This window comes from Pelophylax lessonae (assembly GCF_965119305.1).
Source record: "Pelophylax lessonae genome assembly, chromosome: 3".
Taxonomy (NCBI): Eukaryota; Metazoa; Chordata; class Amphibia; order Anura; family Ranidae; genus Pelophylax; species Pelophylax lessonae.
This window is the reverse complement of record NC_138770.1, coordinates 401908224-401930059: the sequence shown is the minus strand read 5'-3', so window position 1 is coordinate 401930059 and position 21836 is coordinate 401908224.

Genomic DNA, 21836 nt, shown 5'->3' with positions numbered 1-21836 from the left:
AAAAAAAAAACCTGCAAAGCAATGCTATAATATGTTAGTATGCATCGCATACTAGGACATTATACAAGACTTACCATAAGACAAAGCCCTCCAGCGGCACACTGTAACAGCTGAAAGGGCTTCTATCTTCACCAAGGCTTCCTTCCAGGATTGTGGCTTCAAGCTACATGAGTGGACGGGGCCGCGATTACGTCACTCCTGGGCATGCGAGTGGGAGCCTTAATTTACAGCATGAGCTCTGGAGGTCTGACACGGTATGCCGGACATTCAGAGCCCATGCACTGGTGACGTCACCGGCTGAATGCAGTGTGAATATCTCCTAATTGGTGCAAATTTAGGAGATATTTACTATACCCACAGGTAGTGGCGGCTGGTGCTCAAAACTTTTGGGGAGGCGCAAACAGAAAAATGTAATAGGCATTGCTTTGCGGCAAAAAACACTGTAAAAAATTGCGTGACTTTGAGGTTGCAAAAGTGTGAAAGGGGCCTTCAGTAATTAAGGTATAGTGTGCCCCCTTTCAATGCAGAGAGACCAGAGTGCCCCCTTTCATTGCACAGTGACCCCCCTTTCAATGCACAGTGACCAGTGTGCCCCCTTCAAAACAGTGACCAGCGTGCCCCCTTCAATGCAGTGACCAGCGTACATGCCCCCTTTCTATGCAGTGACCAGCATACATGCCCCTTTCAATGCAGTGACCAGCATGCATGCCCCCTTTCAATGCAGTGACCAGCGTACATGCCCCCTTTCAATGCAGTGACCAGCGTACATGCCCCCTTTCAATGTAGTGACCAGCGTACATGCCACCTTCAATGCAATGACCAGCATACATGCCCCCTTTCAATGCAGTGACCAGCGTACATGCCCCTTTCAATGCAGTGACCAGCGTACATGCCCCCTTTCAATGCAGTGACCAGCGTACATGCCCCCCTTTCAATGCAGTGACCAGTGTACATGCCCCCATTCAATGCAATGACCAGTGTACATGCCCCCTTTCAATGTAGTGACCAGCATACATTCCCCTTTCAATGTAGAGACCAGCATACATGCCCCCTTTCAATGCAGTGACCAGCATACATGCAGAGACCAACCTGTGTGCCTGCCCCCTTCAATGCAGTGTGTGCCCCCCAGACCAGTGCACTTACCTGGAGGCCTGGAGCACTGTCGCAGTGGCGCCTTTTCCTCAGTGTCCCGGCGGCCGGCTTCTCTTCAATCCCCCGGTGGCGCGTCTCCTCGAGTCCTCCCGCTCCCGCCTCCTCCTCGGCCAATGGCATGGGGTTTGCCTTGCGGCCAATCATGAAGCGCGTATCGGACGCGCTCCCCGATTGGCCAGAAGGAGGATCTGTGTGACAATAGCGAATTTTCATTCGCTATTGTCACACAATGGGTGGGCTCGGGACGCACTGCTCTGCGCTCCGGGTCCACCCTTTGCATCGCCTTATTACAGCCTCTGGCTCTAATCAGGTGATGCCAAAAAAAAAAAGCCCCATTGAACTCCATGTGTCCGGCGCCCCTGCATGCAGATTAGGGGGCCGGACGCATGGATGGGGGATCGGCGCCCCTGCGCCCCCAACGCACCGGCCGCCACTGCCCACAGGTAAGCCTTAATAAAGGTTTCCTGTAGGTATATGTGAAAAAATTGAGTTTACGACCGCTTTAAAATTAACTAGTTCTTTGCTCATGAAGAGCAAAGCAGAAGGTTCACTTATCTTTCCCTTCCCAACAGCACATGTTCACCTACCTTTTGCTCCTTTGCCACTCTGGCTTCCAGGAATGAAGAGAAATACCCAGTACCTTCCAGTTTAAGAAGCTTGTGACTTATTTCCTTTCCACTTATGTGGCAACAAAATTGCCGTAACACTTTCACATGGGTTGTAAGCTCCAGGTTGTGGAGTTGCAGTTGTTAAAAGTATACAAAAAAAGGTTTCTGTTCCTGTTGGCTGAAAAGAGTGGTGAAGGAGTAATAGGAGGGTGAGTATCTGCTGCTGGATGGAGGGAGGCTAAGGCTATCTTTATCTAAGAAAAAGAAGGCAATATTTTTCAGATTGCTGTCTGAAACCTTTTTTCGGAAAGTGCAGAAAATACCTAAAGTTCCTGCCAGAAAAGCAATGTCCTTGTACAAACAATGTAATATTTCTTCTTTATACTGCTAGGGCCATCATCCCATAAGGGAGATGAAGAGAATTAGACATGTTTAAAATCCATCCTGGGTGACAACCTTGCTTCCCTCAATAGATACAGTAAAGTAAATGAGCGTAGGACAGGAAATCTGCTATTCCCAGTCTCAGAATACCAGGTGAATATAAAGGATAAAGGAGCCACCACGTCTAAGGACCGATAAGCTGCAAAAAACAATTTTTGTTTTTTGATTCAGATATGCTGTAATTGTACCAGAATGGGGAAGTAACAGAGTAACTTTAATATCATCCAATATATTAATAATCAGTAGAGGTAAAGATGCTTAACAATTATGTGTCAAATATTTATATAATATCCTATCAACTCAGTGGAGAAAATTAGCCAAAAAATATAAGCAACTCCATCCAAATTGGATTTCTCCGCTTTAGGCAGTGCGACATCCCTGATAGATCTTCCCTGTTATCTACAAAAACCTAGCAGGGAGCTCTCCCCCCACCCAAAGGCAGCTGTAATATGCTGTGAGCCTCAGGCTGCTTGCTGTCACCCGTCTTAGCATTCATAAATACAGAGAAAGCCTTAAGGTAAATCTAAAGCCCAAAGATTTCCTTTTTTTTTTGTTTGACAGTTGGGCTTTTCGTGATGTTGTTTTTTTTTTTTTTTGTCACGTGAACCCTATTGCAGGGAATTGCTTCCAATTCCTTTCCTGTAAGAACAACAGGAAGTAAGACCCTGCAAAGCAAGGGAAATGTGCTTTAATGCCGGCCATATAGAAATTGACCAGGAATGGCTGCATTTCTATCCATGTGTTGCCATTAGGCAGCAGTTAGTCGTTAGATAGACTTCTGCCGTATGGACATGCTGGAAAACTCTTGTCGATCAGTAGCTGCAGCCACAGATCAATGTATCCTGACAGCAGAGATTCTCACTGTCAGAGTACAATTTCCAGGCAGGGGAGCGGAGGGAACCTTGTTTATGTGGATTGGGGAATCTGTTAATCTTTTTAAAAAATTTTGTTCAGCCAATGGGAACCATCTAAGGCTATCTTTAGACAGTTGTCCCTGGAAAGCTTCTCTATTGTAAGGTTTACCAACTATTGCTCTTCTGGTGACAACTCCAAATTTTTTGATTTTCCTGCAATTTCAGTCCAAATGACAGTGCTACCAGGACAAAAGAAAGAGTGAATCTACACACAGACAACAAAAAAAACAACTCTATCCTAAGCTAAAAAATGGGCTTTATTTCTACCTTAACTGTGTTCTTGCGTGACCCTACAAGACCCGTTTTGGAACTTTTCCAATTGTATATGTGAGGGAAATTTCTGCAAACCTATGAATGTTTACAAAGCTAAAAATTGCTTATGTACTACAGTTTATATCAAATTCGTTTATATTAAAAAAAAAAAGTTTAGTGTTGTGCCTTCACCAGATGAAGTGGGTAGCTGATTTCCCATTCATTTCTACTGATTTCAGCACAATGCTCTTTGCTCTGTGGTTTCATGCTATATATGTGCTGTAATCACCTTTTAAACTTTTAACGGATAGGCTGGAAAACTGACCTATGTTTTCACAGCTCTATAGCAAATTGCTTTCCAACTGGAATCTGCCCTTTTAACAAGCATGATAACCTTCTATATGAATGTACTATTTTTAGCACCATTCATGTCAGCAAAGGAACTAGTAGTTATATAGCAAACATGCAGTGCCACCCCAGAAATAGCGCTAGAATGGTAAGATTTGGTTTGATTATTGGGGTGATTCAGTAAAACTTCAGTCTCTGAAATGTGTTTCAACCTTTATTTTCTGGCCGCCTGAGAAAGAAAAATAGTTCTCGTCTGAACTAACAGACTTTTCTAAATTCTTTTTTTTTTCTCCTCTTTTCTTTCTTATGATAATTGGTTAGTGCCATGGCAACAATTGAAACAAGAAGGTCTAACAACAAAAGCTGCATCGGGAGAGGATCAGTGCACTCTTGCAGTGTCTATAGGCATGGCAGCCAGAGTCAGCTTTTTGAGAAAGTTATTTGATGGATGTGTCTCAGAAAGCATTGTGTTGGCTCAAGCAGCCGGCATGTAATTAATGCAGGGATTTTCATTTAGAACCTACCTGACGGCTGTTGCCGGGTTGAATTAATGGAATGAGAGAAAGTGTTGTGAAGGGTAGCTAGTGAGCATGTGTTATTTAACATGACATCACAAAAGAGTTAAACTGTGTGCAGTAAGCAAAAAAAAAAAAAAAAAAGTAAGATTAGATAGTTTAAATATGGCAGGCAGTTGAGAGTGCACATAAAGTAGTTGTGCCATGTGTGGCATATGGATACTCTATTGTTCTGCATTTAGTGATTGGAAGCAATACAACTAATGAGAAAAGATGCATTTGTCATCATTATAATGATAGTATTATTAGATAGTCTGACAATATAACCAAACTTTTAGGACAATACCCAGTATGCCCAGGTGTGACTCATGCATGAATCAGTCATCTTTAAAGAAACGGTTGTAGGTTAATCAGCTTGTGTGTTGGCTGCCACCAACTATTTCATGATGCTCTTATATAGTTTTTTTCTTTTCTCCCAGATGAACTAGTGTTTGGTGGATAAGCTAAATTCTTATATCTGTCAAATCTGGCTGTTACTGTGAATGATTGGATCTGCCATCAGCCAGAAGCATTCATTAGCCCAGTGTGTATGCTATGAGCAGTTTAAAGTGTCACTGGCAAGGGTGTAGACCGTAATATACTTTCCTATAGTGGAACTAAACTCATCAATTTAACTGTTTCCGAAAAAAAAAACATTTAAATTCAAGGCATGCTATGAATGATAACTGTCACAATTGCTTGTGCTCTCAATAGAACCTTCAAGCCTTCAAATGACTGGTGTCATAACAGATCACATGAGCAGCACAATGGCAACTGGAGATCAAACAGAGATTAAAGCCCCGTACACACGTAGCGATTGTCGGCCGTAAATTTTCGGCCGCCGAACGATCGGCCGATTGTCGGCTTGTTAGTATGATGTTTCCGACAACCGACAGCGAATTTTCGGCCGAACAGAATCTGGCGTGCAGACTTTAAAATTTTTGTTGGCCGTCACCAGAACGGCCGATTGTTCGCCAGTCAGTACAGAATTCGGCCGACAAACAGCAGATTAGCAAGACTGGGCATGCTCAGAAAAGAAAAAACACACGGAAAGTTAACCATCACATGACATCACTTCTGCAGTCGGCTGTTGTTGGCCGACAAAATTCGTGTGCAGTCTTTAGCACTTTTCAGCCGACAGGACAGCACCGGACAAAAGACGGCCGATCGTTCAGCCGACATTCGGTACGTGTGTACGGGGCTTAAGGCTGGCCATACACGGTTCGAATTCCTGCTAAATCGGTCAAGATACAAACCATTAATGGGCAGGCTTGATCAATCAACTTGGGTACAACCAGCCTGCCAGATTCGCTTGTGATATGCTTTAGCCTCTATCAATAATCTCTGTCTTCTTCAGGGGTGGATGGCTCCTCCTTCCCTGGCCAGGAGAAGACAATTGCTCAGCAGGAGGGATTCCCCTGTCAGTACTGTATGTGTTGATGGGGGAATCCGGCAATTTCTTTCCTGCAACCTGTTGCAGGAAAGAAATATGCACCGTCTACGGCTTTGCTAAGCTTGCCTAGCAGCTTTCTTGGCTGCAAAGGATAGGAGGGTTTTCATTTTCCTTAAAGAGTATGACCCAATACTTTAAGTAGTTAACAATGTGTTTTTTTTGAAAAGCTGGAACCCCTTACTTACCCCCCCCCCTTCCACCCCCATCCTCCAAAACCTAGGAAAATACTTACATCACTCTAGTGAAGTTTATTTTTACAAAAAATGATCACTCAGCACCACTCATGGTAACAGAGTAGGATTTGCATTTCAGGAGAAAATTGGCACAGAAAATCTGGAGCTTATAAGCACCACCCCTAAACAGGCCATATCCAAAGCCTATGATGTGCTTCCTAAAACTCTTCTTTTCCTAAAGGCTAACTTCATTTTTTTTTTCAAAATTTTAGCTTCCCTATGTACCAATATCCCATTACTGTACCTCAGTTGCAGAAAAGAAAAACGTTTTCTATCTTCTAGAGCAGGTCTTACCTCAGCCTCCAGTTTTTTTCTATAGAAAAAAACCTCCATGACTTCCTGGTATATGAGGAAAACTGTTAAGCTGGCTATACATTATACAATTTTCATTTTTAATGTCTTTTAGGTTTACCTTCAACCATGTAGTGCAAGGGCCTGCCTGATTGCAAAAAAATTGGAAGTGTTTAGGTTTGACCTCATATTATATATAGTTTTGATAAATCTAAAGGAAAATTGTACTGGCCATACATTATATGCTGGCCATACATTATGCAATTTTCTTAACATTTTCTGTACATTTTTCTTTAAATTTATCTTCAACTATGTAGTACAAAGGTCTGCCTAATTGGATACAATTGAAAGTGTTGTTTAGTTTTGACCTCATATTATTAGGTTTATGGTAAATCTAACAGAAAATTGTACAAGAAAATTTAACATGTATGGTCAGCCTTCGAGTAAGTACTTGAGCAGCTAAATTCATTAACAAACCCTGCACCTGCCCTTCCCCTTCAGGAGATCACTCCCACCAACCTCTGTAGTTTCATGCTTCTTCATGCAAACAATGTAAGTGAGCACTGCTCTCCCTGAATACACAACCGGTGTCTTCCTCTGCTGATTGATCATTTTGTACCTTACCTTCTTCTTTCATAGATAATTCATTTGGCAGAGTGGGCAGGAGATGAGTGATCACATAACACCCTAAGTGGAGCAGAGCTGTACTATTGTAAACAGGAAAAGTGTATCCCTGGAAGTCTAAAAAGCTCACTATACACAATGCAATCTGTTTGTAAATTCTCCTTTAGATCTACAATCAACTATGTAGTGCATGGGTCTGTCTGGTGGCATACAGAGTGATTGGATAGAGAGTTGTATCTTCCTATTACAACTGTTAATGACACCCCAAATGTAGACGCAAACATACATTTTTTCCTGTGAAAAACTGCACAACAAATCTCACAAAATGCACAGTAGAAAACATACAAGCCACAACACAAAATGTTCCATGAGCTACTTTGCCACATGTAGGGCAGCCCATTGAAATCAATGAGCTGCCCTATATATGTCATGGAAAAAACACACCAAGAAAGTGCACTATGCTAGGTGTGAATGAGGCCTGAAAGTGAAATTGGTGTGTTTAGAAGAACAATGACAGCTAAGTGTCTCCAACCTCCTATGCACTTGAATAAAGCTGGCCATACGCTATACAATTTGATTGTACATTCTCTGTATAATTTCCTTTAGCTTTACCAAAACTATGGAATCGGAGCACACACCCAAGCAATCTATTCAATTTGTATAAATTTGGACAGGACCTTGCTCTAGGTAGCTGATGGTAGATCTAAAGGAGTTTGTACAGTCAAATTGTATGGTGTATGGACACCTTTAAAGAAGAAGTAGGAAAGTGGGTGAAAATAAAAAAGAGGTAGTATAGTTATGAGGAAAATGTGGCCCAGAAAAATAAAACATGCCCTATTCTATGATGCAGTAAGGCAGTGCATGATAGTATAAGTTTCCTGGGTGGTCATATGATACTACAGGAAGTCAGGGGCTCAGATGCATTTTTAAAACATTTTGAACAAAGTGGTGCAGATTCAAAGCTGCAATGGACTAGGTAAGTGAGAGGTTAGCACATTGGGATGGCTTGCGCAGAAAATACATTAGAAAATACTATTATTATGAAATGTGAAAGCCTTTAATCACTGTAAAGTGGGGTACATACTATAAGAAAATCAGCTAACGATCTTCCAACTTTCCTTGTTGTTTCACAGCAAATCGGAACCGATGAACTAAAATTTGTACGAAAATTCTTGTGCGACAAAAGCTTTTTTTTTTGTTTTTGTTTATTGTTTCTGATCATGTGCAGTCTTTCTTTTCTATTTTTTCTCGTACAAAAATGGCACTCATTAAATGAAAATCATTTGTTCTGTTCCTGTATGAGAAAAATTTTGGAGATTGTCCCTTCAGAATTTTTTTTACGAAAATTTAGATTCGGCTGTTGAAAGTTGTGTACACACTATACGAAAAACGTACGAAAATTCTTTCGATTAAAATGTTCGCCCGATTTTCTTATAGTGTGTACGAACCTTTTCAGTGTGCAAAATTAACCGACCATGCAAATGTAACAATATTGTTTCCATTATACCTGTACACCCCTTGTGGACAATTTTTACATTTTAAGCTTTGGGCCTACTGCTTTGGTAATAACTTTGGCATTACTTTTAAGTGATACTAAATAAAATCCTGATTCTCCAAAAAATATTCCATACACATCCACTACTTACTGATCCTATAATCCAATTTGTCATGACATTTTTTCTTGCTGTGTTTTTCTGCCTACTTATAACATGCTCTACAAGCTCCCTATCCTTTCCCCCTACTTCAGTTTGTTTAAATTGAGCAGTGTATGTTAGCTGAGATCATGTACATTGTTCTTTGCAAACTACAAATCCCGTTGTCTATATCTCATCTTCGGAGCCAACAAAAGAGGATGGCTAAGATCCTATTTACAGTGGAATTATGAAGAACAAAAAAAGCCACCCTCTAACAGGACAGGGTAGGAAAAAGAGGGCGAGGGGTATGTCTCTACGTCAAGAATAATGTAAAGGTGATAGAGAGGAGTGATATTATGGAAGGGATGAGTATGGAGTTAGAATCTGTGTAGGTAGAACTCCATAGGGAAGAAGTAAAGGGAAAAGTAATTGTGGGGGTTTGCTATAGGCCACCCAACCAAAGGGAGGAGGTAGAGCTGGAATTTGGGTAAAGTGGCAAAACTGGGATCAGTCATCATATTGGGGGACTTCAATTATCCCGACATTGACTGGGAAGAGGGGAATACACACTCACAGAAGGCCCATCTATTCATGGAAATGTTACAGGACAACTACATGTCTCAGTTGGTGGATTCTCCTACTAGAGAAAATGCAGTCCTAGATCTATTGATCACTAATGACCCAGACCTAATCTCGGAGGTAGGAGTCCAGGACAACCTGGGCTCTAGCAATCACAGGATGATCACATTTAGCGTAAATAACAATATAACAATGCAAAATGGGAACATAAGAACCCTAATCTTCAGAAGGGCAAACTTTCCCAAATTGTGCTCAATGATGGAAAGGGTAAACTGTGACCAAACCCTGGGAACACTGACCACGGAGGAAAAATGGGAATGCTTTAGGAACATTAAACAAATGCATCTTGCAGTGCATTCCTATGGGAAATAAATTTAGAAGAGACAAAGCCAAACCTGGCTGGCTAAACCGTAATGTTAAAAAATGTATTAGGGGGAAAAAAATGGCCTTCAAGGAATATAAATCAGAGGGCACAGTATCGGCTTTTGAGCAATACAAGGAGGCAAATAAGAAAAGTAAATACGAAATCAAAATGCTAAAATCAACTTTGAGAGACAAATAGCGGAGGATAGTAAAAAGAACCCAAAGAAATTCTCTAAATATATCAACACAAAAAAACTAGGGCAGAGCATGTTGCACACATAATTTATGATGATGGGAAGATGGTTACAGAGGACACTGAAAAAGCAACCGTGCTGAACGCTTTTTTCTCGACAGTCTTTACACATGAAAAGGAGGGGTACACTGACCACGACTATATGGTTAGCAGTAATACACAGGACTTGCCGCTATGGCTAAAAGAGGGTGAAATCAGGAAAAGGCTGGAAAAAATTAACACAAATAAATCACCAGGCCCGGATGGCGTACATCCAAGAGTACTCAAAGAACTTAGTAAGGTTATATCTAGACCACTGTTCCTGATCTTTGCTGACAGTATTATGACAGGAAATGTACCAGGGGATTGGAGGAAAGCAAAGGTGGTACCGATATTCAAAAAAGGGCAGAGGCATGTCCCGGGAAATTATAGGCCTGTCAGTCTGACATCGATAGTATGTAAACTTCTGAAGGGGATTATAAGGGACTATATCGTAGAGTTTGCTAAAGACAACAACATCATCAGCAGTAATTAGCACGAGTTTACAAATGGGCATTCTTGTCAAACCAATCTCTTAACATTCTATGAGGAGGTGAGCTGTGAGCTAGATAGGGGGAGACCAGTGGATGTGGTGTACCTGGATTTCGCTAAGGCGTTTGATACAGTTCCCCACAAGTGCTTAATTTATAAAAAAAAGGTCTGGAGGCATCGACCGCAGGGTTTGCTCCTGGATACGAAACTGGCTAAAAGGGCGTGTCCAAAGGGTGGTAATAAATAGCGCATACTCAGACTGGTCTGAGGTGGTAAGTGGGATCCCCCAAGGCTCAGTCCTGGGACCAACCTTGTTCAATTTATTCATAAACAGCATTGAGGACGGGATCAGTAGTTCTATATCAGTTTTTGCAGATGACACAAAATTGGGCAGGGCAATAACTGCACAGCATGAAGCAGATATCCTACAGAATGACCTGGAAAAAATAACAGAGTGGGCCACGACATGGCAAATGAGGTTAATGTGGAGAAGTGTAAGGTTTTGCACTTGGGGACTAAAAACATAAAAGCACAATACACTTTAGGAGGGGAACCCTTGGGGGAATCAAAAATGGAGAAAGATCTGGAAGTCTTGGTAGAGGATAGACTAGGCAATAGCATGCAATGTCAAGCGGCAGCTGCCAAAGCCGGCAGAATATTAGCATGCATAAAAAAAGGGATGTATTCCAGAGATAAGACTATAATCCTTCCACTTTATAAAACTCTGGTCCGACCACATCTGGAGTACTCTGTCCAGTTCTGGTCACCAGTCTTTAGGAGGGATGTGTTGGAGCTGGAGAGAGTACAGAGAAGGGCAACTAAACTAATTAGGGGATTGGAGGACCTTAATTATGAAGAACGTCTGCAATCGCTTGATTTATTCTCCCTGGAGAAGAGATGCCTGAGAGGGGACATGATAGCAATTTATAAATATCTCACTGGTGATCTCAGCATAGAAAAAAAGCTATTCAGTCGAAAGGATTACATGAGGACTCGGGGGCATACAATGCGATCGGAGGAGAAGCGTTTTAACCTCAGGCAACGGGGGGGGGGGGGGGGGGGTTCTTTACTGTTAGGGCTACAAGATTGTGGAATTCTCTACCACAAGAGGTGGTTTCTGTGGGAGGTATGGTGGCTTTCAAAAGACTCTTAGACGTACATCTCAAGGAGAAAAAAATTCAGGGGTATGAGAGATGATTACGGCCACACACACCTACACATGTTGAACTGGATGGACTATGGTCTTTATTCAACCTCACCTACTATGTAACTATGTAACTATGTAACAGGAAGCCAGATCGCAGCAGCAAAAAAAAAAAAATGGAGATTTGGAAAAGGCTGAGAGCAATAGAAGGGACTTTTCTGAGTTAAGAATTCATATGTAATACTATGCATTGTGATAATGAAGAGCTTGAAGTGCCACTCCAAGCAGAGGCTGTAATATTCCTCTACGAGTATCCAGGGAGCAGGCAACTACTTACTATTCCAGGAATGCTTGAATATAGAACTCCGCTAAAAACCAAACCCAGTGCTCATAGGTGACCAAGCCCTGGTGGGCTTGACAAAATGTGTCAGGGGCGTGGCCAAGGTGGCACTGACTAAAGCCACATAATCTAAAATATTCTATGAGCACTGTGATCCTTTTTTTTTAGCAGCATCTAACACTATGCATTGTTACTGAGAACGCAAAACTCTATTTATCAACAAGATGGCCTCATTCAGTACTTTCACTTTTCCATAGCTCTAACACAGGTTTTCAGAGCCTTTGGGGAGTTGTAGGTTGCAAGCAGGACTTTTCACACAGTAAAACCGAAGTCAAACTACAGAGCCCATAGGCAATTGCCAAGGGGAGGGAGCAAATGAAAGAAAAAGCCTGGCAAGACACAGGGGAGTTGAAGGGGGACATTGCTGTGGGAAGGAGTGTGTGTGTGACTGTGTTGGGCCGTACCTTTCTGGACCTGATTGGGTTGAGCTGAGGTGTACACTATAGCTGGGGAAGGAGACTGTTGAGCCGAATGCCGAGACATGAGGACCACTCTTGGGAGACCCTTTAGCTGCAGGAATGTGTGTGTGTCCCAGCTGCCACTGCTGCATCTTCAGTTAAAGGGGCCCGACTGCATGACAACTGACACTTCTTTGGATTGCTGCAGTGGATTGCTACAAGTTACAATTTGTTCTTGTTTCCAGCCAGGCCTGTCTAGGTTATAAATATTCATTAACTTTGACCTTTATCAGGGATAAACATACCATTGCCCTTTATTGCTGCAAGCTACCTTTTTTTTTTAAATATTGTGGCCACTTCCAGCAGGTTGGTAAATCCAATCTCATCTCTTAAAGTGAACTGTGCTAACATCTTCATGTCCTAAAGTGAACTGTACTAACAACTTCTTGTCCTAAGAGAACTGTGCCAACAACTTAATCTCTTAGTGACCTGTGCCAATAACTTTGCCTCCTAAAGGGAATCTTTACATTTATTCCACATCTTAATGGGACAGCACCTTGCATTGTGTGCCAACATAAGGGCCCTAACTAAGACGTAAGAAGTCTCAATCTTCTGACTGGTTTCACACTCAGGGTCTATTCTGGTAGCAGTGATGGTGTGCAAGGGATCCATTAGATTTTCAGACTTAAACCTAGACTCTCCTGACTGACAGGCAAGTGAGCTAGCACATTTGTTCCCTTGATATTCATATAAGTCTCATTTGGGGAGTGATCTCCCAGTAAGAGGACTGTTATTTATGTTCTTGGTCATTCAAGACATAGGTGGCCACACTTTAAAGGGACCGCACCGCTGTAATTGGCCCTGTTGTGACTAATCACAGAGCTCACACAGTAGTAAAAAACGACAGCACTGCTTGCTACTGTGACTGTGATCGCTGTCATTGGTTACAGCTATCACAAGGCACTAGGGCCCCTCACAGCAACCTGGTACTTTGATCAGTAATCTGCTGTGTCCGGTGGACACAGCGGTCACATACCACACTGCTGCGGGCTCTAGAGAGTGCACTCGAGCAGCTGATGTGGGAAGATTTGTTTTTAGGCATTAAAGTTTGTAGCTGTTTCATGGTGAGTCAGCAATTTTAAGGCTTGATATGTTTGGTATCTATTTTCTTGAGGCAACTTATCTTTTAAATTTTACCAAAAAGTGGGAAATATATTGTGTTTGTGTGCCTTAAAATTAGCTCTAGTGTATTTTTTCCGGGAAATATGGGCTTGATAAACATGTGCACTAATGATGTTTGACATAAAAATTGCAACGACCACTAATTTATTTTCCAGGGTCTCTGCTTTCAGAAAATATATAATGTTTGAGGATTTTAATTAATCCCTGAGCTTAAAATGTGCATCTTAAAACAACAAAAAAATGGCTCAGGGATTTAAGAAGTTAATGTCCCCTTAATGAAGCTTATATTATCTCCATATTAATGGCTGAATCTGGACTGAATATTTAATTTTCTTCATATTTTATATAGCAAAACGGTGGTCTAAATTCAGTAAGTAGAACATGTTATGTAAAATACCCAGGGAGGGTCTAAACTATTTTCATAAAATAGTAGCCAAAACTAAAGCAAAATGAGTACTGCTTTTTTGAGAGCACTTGCAATTGTGTTTCTTTGCCATATAGCAAATATTATAGTATTAGTTAAAAAAGCCCAAATGTCCAACTGCAAAACCCTCAGCTAAGCAACTTTTAAAAAAGGGGAAGCTGCCTTAGTGATGCTGACTTCAGCATTATATATTTTCGGAGTTGTTATGGTGTTAGACCACACAGCACTTATACAGAGAGTATTTTGAAGGCCAGAGTCTATTCCAGATGACAAGTAAAAAAGAAGCTGTCACACTAGGTACATGTAATAGGATGAAAGCAGTTATAACAGGAAATCACACACCTGAACACCAAAGAACAGCCGTCCAGGGCTCTACACTGCTCAGAACAGGGTGTTTCTGTCATGGGTATGGTCAGGTGTTTCCAGCTGCAGACAGGAAGCATGTTCATATCAATTGCAGAATGGCATTGTCCTGCATGGTTAGGGGCAGATGGGCAACCATGCACTCAGGCAATTCATGTCTAGGTTTCTATTACACTTGAACAGCTGTGGAGTCTGTCAGCCTTTCATTGAATTGTACAGATTGCGTGTCAGAAGCTAGTTGCAAATACCTGGCCATACCCTACGCAGAAATACACATAGACCTGGTCACACTAGAATGTGGTGCTGGAAAGGTGTCTTCCATGCACCCTTCCCTGCACCAAATGTGAATGTAGTGCCCTTGAGAGCCATCTTAATTCTCAATTGTTAATGGCACTTGCTAATGCATCACGTTTGCTGCCACCAAACCGCATGGTACAGCAGTACCATGCAGTTTGGTGTGTTGCAATCTAAAAATGTGTTACTTGCACTACTTTTTCTTTGTTTTAGTAAGTTTGGCAGCCCATTAAATTGAATGGACAGTCAAAACTGGAATGCGCAGAACCGGACGGTAATGCACACATTTGAACGTGCACGCTTTAGTGTGTACCTGTCCTAAAAAGGGAGCAAATAGGAGTAGTACATTATTAGGGTTTACATAAACTTTAAATTAAGGTACACCACACCATTTCAGAGGCAAATATGTAAACTGCCATTGCTGACCTCCCCTTTTGAAAATATTACTTATGTTTTTGCTTCAATTTGGGTTGCACCCTTTCTCAGAACAAATACTGACCATGGTTGGCATGGCTTGTTTTTGGCTGTGGTTATAAAATAATTATCGCTTGGATACTTTACTTTGATTCAGGGCTGTTGCTTAAATTACAAAATTACTGGGGCACCATTGGTCACCCCAAGTAAAGTAGTAATGTGTCCTGCTTAGCATGCCATGGTAAACAGCAGATGTGTGATCAAGGTCTGATGAGAATGTCAACACACTGATCACAATTCAGACGGCTCCTGCTGAACTGATTGAATTCCAGTCAATGTATGGTCAGCTTAACACAAACAGTGCTGTGCTCAGAAGTACTAAACACACACTGTGGAGGGGTCAGGAATATATAATGTGCAAAATGATTGGGCCATGTGGATGTAATGAGCAGAGCGCAGGGGTCAGGAGTAACCTCCTAGCACATATGCCTCCCAACATATCCCACCCCCTAGCACAAACCCATCCCATTCCACCCTCCCAGCACAAATTCCCCAAACCCCCTCCCCTTTCCTCCACTAATCCCCCCCTTCCCTCTTCCCAGTACAAATCTCCCACAAATTACCTTTCCTAGTACAATCCTCCCCCCTGAAATTCCACTACGCCAGCACAGATCCTCCACCTGCCTAAATTTCATCTTCCATCACTAATAAAATTCCCCCAAAGATCTCTCCCATAGCACAGATCGACTCCTCCCCAAATCCCCTCTCTTGCACTTCTAACTCTTTACCGAAAAGCTCCACCTCAGCCCAAATCATTGTCGCCCCCCCCCAAATCCTTCCCCTTCCCCAAATCTCATCTCCCAATGCAAATATTATCTCACCAAATTAACCCTCTGAGTACAAGTCCTCTCCCCCAACACAAATCCTATCATCCTCTCTCCCCCCCACCGAAATTCCACCTGCCAGCACTAATCCCCCCTCCCAAACTGCCTCCTAGCATTAGTCATCTCCCACCCTCCAGCATGAACCCCCACCCTACACAAATTCTCCTTTCGATTTTCTCCCCTTCAAATCGCACCTCTCTGCACAAATCGTCTCTCCAAATCCCCCCACTTAGCACAAATCACTGCTCAAATTATCTCCCCCTGAACCCTCCCATCACATTTTAAGCACACACCCTCCCACCCCCAAATTCCATCTTCCCAGCACTAATCCCATCCAATTCCACCCCCCAACACAAAACCTCCCTAATTTCCCATCCTAGCACATACTCCTTCACCAGAAATTCCACCTTCCCAGCACAAATCCTCTCCTCTCCCAAATCCCCCCCCAAATATCCACTCCTAATTCTAATCTTTTACCACCCCACCCCCACCCCTTTTTCAGCACAAATTCTTTCCTTCCAACTAAAATCCTCTCTTCTCCTGAATCCTTGGCAAAGCAGAAATCACCCCCAGTCCATCAACCTCCCACCCTTGAACTTGCAGGCCTTTAGACACAGCACAGCATTGGAGATCTCCTTCTTCCCCAGAGGAAGCTTTCCTCAGCTCTGCGAAAGGCATTTTTTAGCCAGCAAACCGTGATGTCAGTTGCAGCAGTGTCTGGGGCTTGTGGCATCGGGGACCTGGGACCTGGGCCACCCCACAGGAAATGCAGAGCATGTGCCCTGCTGCCTGAAGCTAAGGATGCCCCTGCTCTTACTCCTTTCTATTCTCCTCCTTATCTTGTTGGTCCTCCCTTTTTTTATTCTTATATATGATATACACTTGTATATACAGTATGTTTTATACATATAGCTATACATAAAGTTGTTACTTTTTTACTATTTATACCTTATATTCTCCCTCGTGACACAAATGCTTTTTAAGAATGTATTTATTTATGTATTTATTTATTTATTGTATTACGTGTGCATTAGCATTTTGACATGTTATTAGGTGGCGCCTCACAGCTGCATCATTATTATATTTTGGACCTTAGCTTGACAGGGAGCAATATTCCCCCCAACAAGGCTCCATACACACAGGGCGTCATAAAAACGTCATGATGACGTCATCTGTGACATAAGGGGGCGGGGTCTCCCGATGACGTCATCTGGCGGCCACACTCGTCGGAGGACCGGAGGAAGAAGAAGAGCCGACAGCAAAAGAGCAGAAGACCGGAGAGGAGAAGAAAAGAAGAGAGGACAGCAGAAGGGCAGACAGCAAAAGAGCAGAAGGCCCCGGAGAGGAGCGGACAGCAAAAGAGCAGAAGACCCCCGGAGAGGAGAAGACAAGAAGAGCCGGATGAAGATTTTTAATAAACTTTCCAAAACGTCTCCTGTCGTTATTTCCATACACTGCCTTTTATGTGGTGAATGAGTAGGGGTACAGTGTACCCCATACCCATTCACATAGGGAGGGGGTCCGGGATCTGGGGGGCCCCCTTGTTAAAGGGGGCTTCCAGATTCCGATGAGCCCCCTGCCCGCAGACCCCCACAACCACTGGCCAGGGTTGTGGGGATGAGGCCCTTGTCCTCATCAACATGGGGGCAAGGTGCTTTGAGGTGGGGGTGCAGAGCCCCCCTGCCCCAAAGCACCCACACCCCCCCATGTTGAGGGCGTGTGGCCTGGTATGATGCAGGGGGGGTGGGGCCGCTCGCTCGTCCCCTCCCCTTTCCTGGCATGCCGGGCTGCATGCTCGGATAAGTGATCTGGTATGGATTTTGGGGGGGACCCCACGCCGTTTTTTCGGGGGTACCCTCAAATTCCATACCAGACCCGAAGGGCCTGGTTTGGAACCTGGGGGGGAACCCCACGCCGTTCTTTTCCCCATTTTGGCGTGGAGTTCCCCCTCAAGATTCTCACAGTGCAGGTTGCGCCGCAAGTCGGATCACCCTCATCCGACCTGCGGTGCGACTTCCATTCAGATCAATAGGCTCCCATAGGGAACCATTGATTTTGAATGGAAGAAAAAAAAAACGTATAACGTGGCTTAACGCACGTTAAGCAACGTTATTCAGCCTTTAGCAGCGTCAGACTTTTTTACAGCTTGACGCTGCAGCTCCAGAACGCACAGTTCCTGGGTTTTTTTTGGAGCTGTAAAATGCCTATGACACTTGGAGCTCCTAAAAGCTCTATGTGTGCATGAGTCCATAGAATAACATGGATGGGCGTTCTGCAGCTGCAAAAAAAAACGTCTGACGCTGCTAACAGCAGCTCCAAAAACATCCAGTGTGCATGAGGCCCAAGTGTTTCTGCTGCTCTGATATTACATGCATATTTAGACATGGGGGGTTTATTTATTTTTTAATGATTTTTTTTTTCTTTGAAAATATATGGTTGTACGATAAACTTTGTGATTTTTTTTCTACAAATGAGTCTTCACTTAAGCCACTTTTCATTAAATGTATCCTTTTGTGTAGTAGTTTTGGTACTATAAAGCCTTCTTGTGCATGTCCTGTAGTGGAAGTTTAGCTGTGTCAGAATAATGTGTGAAACAGACTAGAAGTAAATGGATATAATAAGCTGATATTAATACTCCTAAATTTTTAATGATAAATCCTTGCTAAAACACTGTTTCAAGTGATCCTGCATTTATTGTATCTGGTCCCCCACAGTACACAGAACATGGAAATGCAATAGTTTTAGTAAATATAAACTACTAAATACCTTTTCTCATCAGCAGTTAGAGCGGTCTTGTGACTTGTATCAGTGTCTGGTTAAAACTTGTAGGAAGAGTTTTCAATTACCCCTGATTGTCCTATAAGACTGCAGGACCCCTGACCCTCTGTCTGGACTGTACTGATTTACCCTGTGCTGATGATCACATGCACTCTTCCAAGAAAAAAAATAAACTCTCTAGCGATACACACCAAACTGATCATGTTCAGCTTGTCCCCTAATGCTCTGTTCTATCAGGAGATGGACTGGAGTCAGTGGAAAAAGGGGAGGATCAGAGAAGACAGGATCACACAGCCTTTATACACAATGCAGAGGATTAACCCTTTAGGTTCTACAGTGAGTATAACAAGAATGATTTACTGCATATAAGGACTGATTTAACTGTTGTGGGTTTAGTATTAGTAGCACTTTAAGGCCTCCTGCACACTGCAGCTTGAAAAAGCTCAGTACAGCTTTTTTTTTTTTTTTTTTTAACTGAGCTAAAATTAAGCCTATTAATTGTAATGCCTTTGCACATGGGCACATAAACAAGCACTCTGCATTTTTCAGTAAAACAAAAAAACTAGAAAAATCTGCATTTTTGGTCAGTAATTTATACGCCACGTGTGTGTAAATGCGCGGAAATACACAAGTGTGCACATAAATGCGCACAAATTCCCATTTGCATATTATGCAGAATGAAAATACTAGAATAAAGTTACGCAAAATGCACAAGTGGTTGTGGAAATGCGCAAAAAACGCATATACGCTAAAATGAGCATAAATACATACAAAAAAAAGCCTTAAATTACGCCTGAAAAAGTAGATGCTCAAACAAGAGTATCACGTGCAAGAGGCCTAACAGAGGATTGGCTATATAATATTTTTTACTGCTTTCAGTATGATTGCCTTCTGTACAGTGTATAGAGAAGTTGCATATGTCTCATAATATTAAATAGCATATTGATAATATTTGATAATGTGTTTCAAAATTTAATAGCATGTGGGTAAATGTTAAATTAGGGGAGGCATATGCCAACATTGGGGCTGATTTACTAAAACTGAAGACTGCAAAATCTGCTGCAGCAGTGCATGGTAGCCAATCAGCTTCTAACTTCAGCTTTTTCAATTAGGGTTTGACCAAAAAACCTGTTTTCTATGCACAGCTGCACCAGATTTTGCACTCTCAAATTTCAATAAATCAACCCCATTGCATTTATAATGTGTTTTGGAGGGTTGGTCTTATTTGGAATGAACCTTCTTGTTTAAATAGGTTAACCTAATATAAAGACATTGCACTGGGTTGGTCCATATTTTTTCTAAATATTAGTATGTATGCACTCAAGGCACAATGCAGCAACAGGACGGAGATTTGAATGTGACATCTTAGATTAGAGTCAGTGTGACTCCTTGCTGCCCCCTGGGGCTGGCTGAGAACAAATGTTCATCTCATGGCCAAAGGTGATTGTGTTCTCCTCTCTTCACGCAGTCTTTATTTCGATTTTCAAAGTAATTCCATATACCTGGCTTGATGGGAGTAGTCTTAAGGTCATACCAAGCCACAGGATGCAGTTCAACACAACTTGTCAAGCATTCAGACCAATAACAGACTCACTTTTAAACATTTGCAGCTAAATACCATAGTTGTTATTGAGTTGTTGAGAGGATTTCTTGTTTTGATGCAAATGTCAGCTGTATAATACTCATATAGGTGTGGTATTAGATAAGTTAGTTAGATGTAATAATGTTTGTCAAGTTGAATTCAAAAATTGTATTTAGAAAGGGCAATTTTAAAGTATAACTTGACAATTGGACTTCTCCAAAATGGTGTCAAGTTTCACCTTATAGGTGGTTTATTCATTAAAAAAAAAGCTGAAGATGATGTGTCAGTAACTGCATGCATAAGTATTGTTATGTATTTGTGGGTTGGTACCTCAAGCCAAGGTTTATGTAGGTGGGGACTTTTTAGGCAAGTAATTGTATTAATACCGTTTTTAAAGATAAATCAGAATTTTAATATAGTATACGTGTGATACATATATACAGTATACAACAATATGTTGTGATGGGTTAGAGACCCTTGTGAAATAGGTGTCAATAGTAGGAATAGGTGAAAGGTGTTGATAAGGTGACTTTTTTAGGAAGAAATCCTCTCTTCGGTTAGAGAATTCCTCCTGCGTCTTTACCCAACGTGTTTCGGCTCTTAAGGCGAGCCTTTTTCAAGGGTGGTTGTCACCAGCTCTAAAATAATTATACGAATAGTATCATTAATTTTCTCTCAGTAAATACCACTGATTTTATTCAGTGTGGTATCTTAGGAATATTTAATTTCTTCATATACATACATCAGTGTTTTCCATATGTGATTATAGTCCTCCCGTTGGGACAGCGAGAGACTTTGGCTGCATCCTAGAAGATATTGAGCTGTTAGGGTGAGTGTATATTTCTGTATTGACTTAAATACATTTTTTTTTCCACTTACAATTAGCATTTGGACGAGTGCTGTCTTTTAGGGCATACACCTGTTCAAATACTCCTCCAATCTGGAGATTTCTGTGTTTTTTTCCCCAAATGAGGTTGAAGCACAAAAATCGTATCTGTTTCAGAAAGATATTTTAAATCATTTCCTCAGTCCTGATAATGCCTTCAATTGTATGTATATAGAGAAAAAAAGTATATCAATAAATATATAAGACTGACCAGGGGATTTTATCTTATGTTGCCAGGATCTGATGATGATGATGTGTCAGTAACTGCATGCAGTGGCGTAGCGTGGGTTGTCAGCATCCGGGGCAAGGCAAGTAATTTGCGCTCCCTAAACCGCGGGATTTTAGCACTCAAGTCTCTTCCACTTGATTAGTTAAAGAAACCCTTACCCCCTAAGCACATGTATTGTTTGTTATAAAAACAAACATTGCCCCCTTTCAATGTAGAGAGACCAGCGTGCCCCCTTTCAATGCAGAATGATCAGCGTGCCCCCTTTCAATGCAGAATGATCAGCGTGCCCCCTTTCGATGCAGAATGACCAGCGTGCCCCCTTTCAATGCAGAATGACCAGCGGGCCCCCTTTCAATGCAGAATGACCAGCTGGCCCCCTTTCAATGCAGAATGACCAGCATGCCCCCCTTCAATGCAGAATGACCAGCGTGCCCCATTTCAATTCAGAATGACCACCATGCCCCCTTTCAATGCAGAGAGACCAGCGTGCCCCCTTTCAATGCAGAATGACCAGCGTGCCCCCATTCAATGCAGAGAGACCACTCACTGCTTAACTGACTGAGCAGTGAAGAGGGGCGGCATAGGCAGGGCTTGGCTTGCAACGCCACCCCACCCTACACCAATGGACAGGTGAGGCACAGTCCAGCCC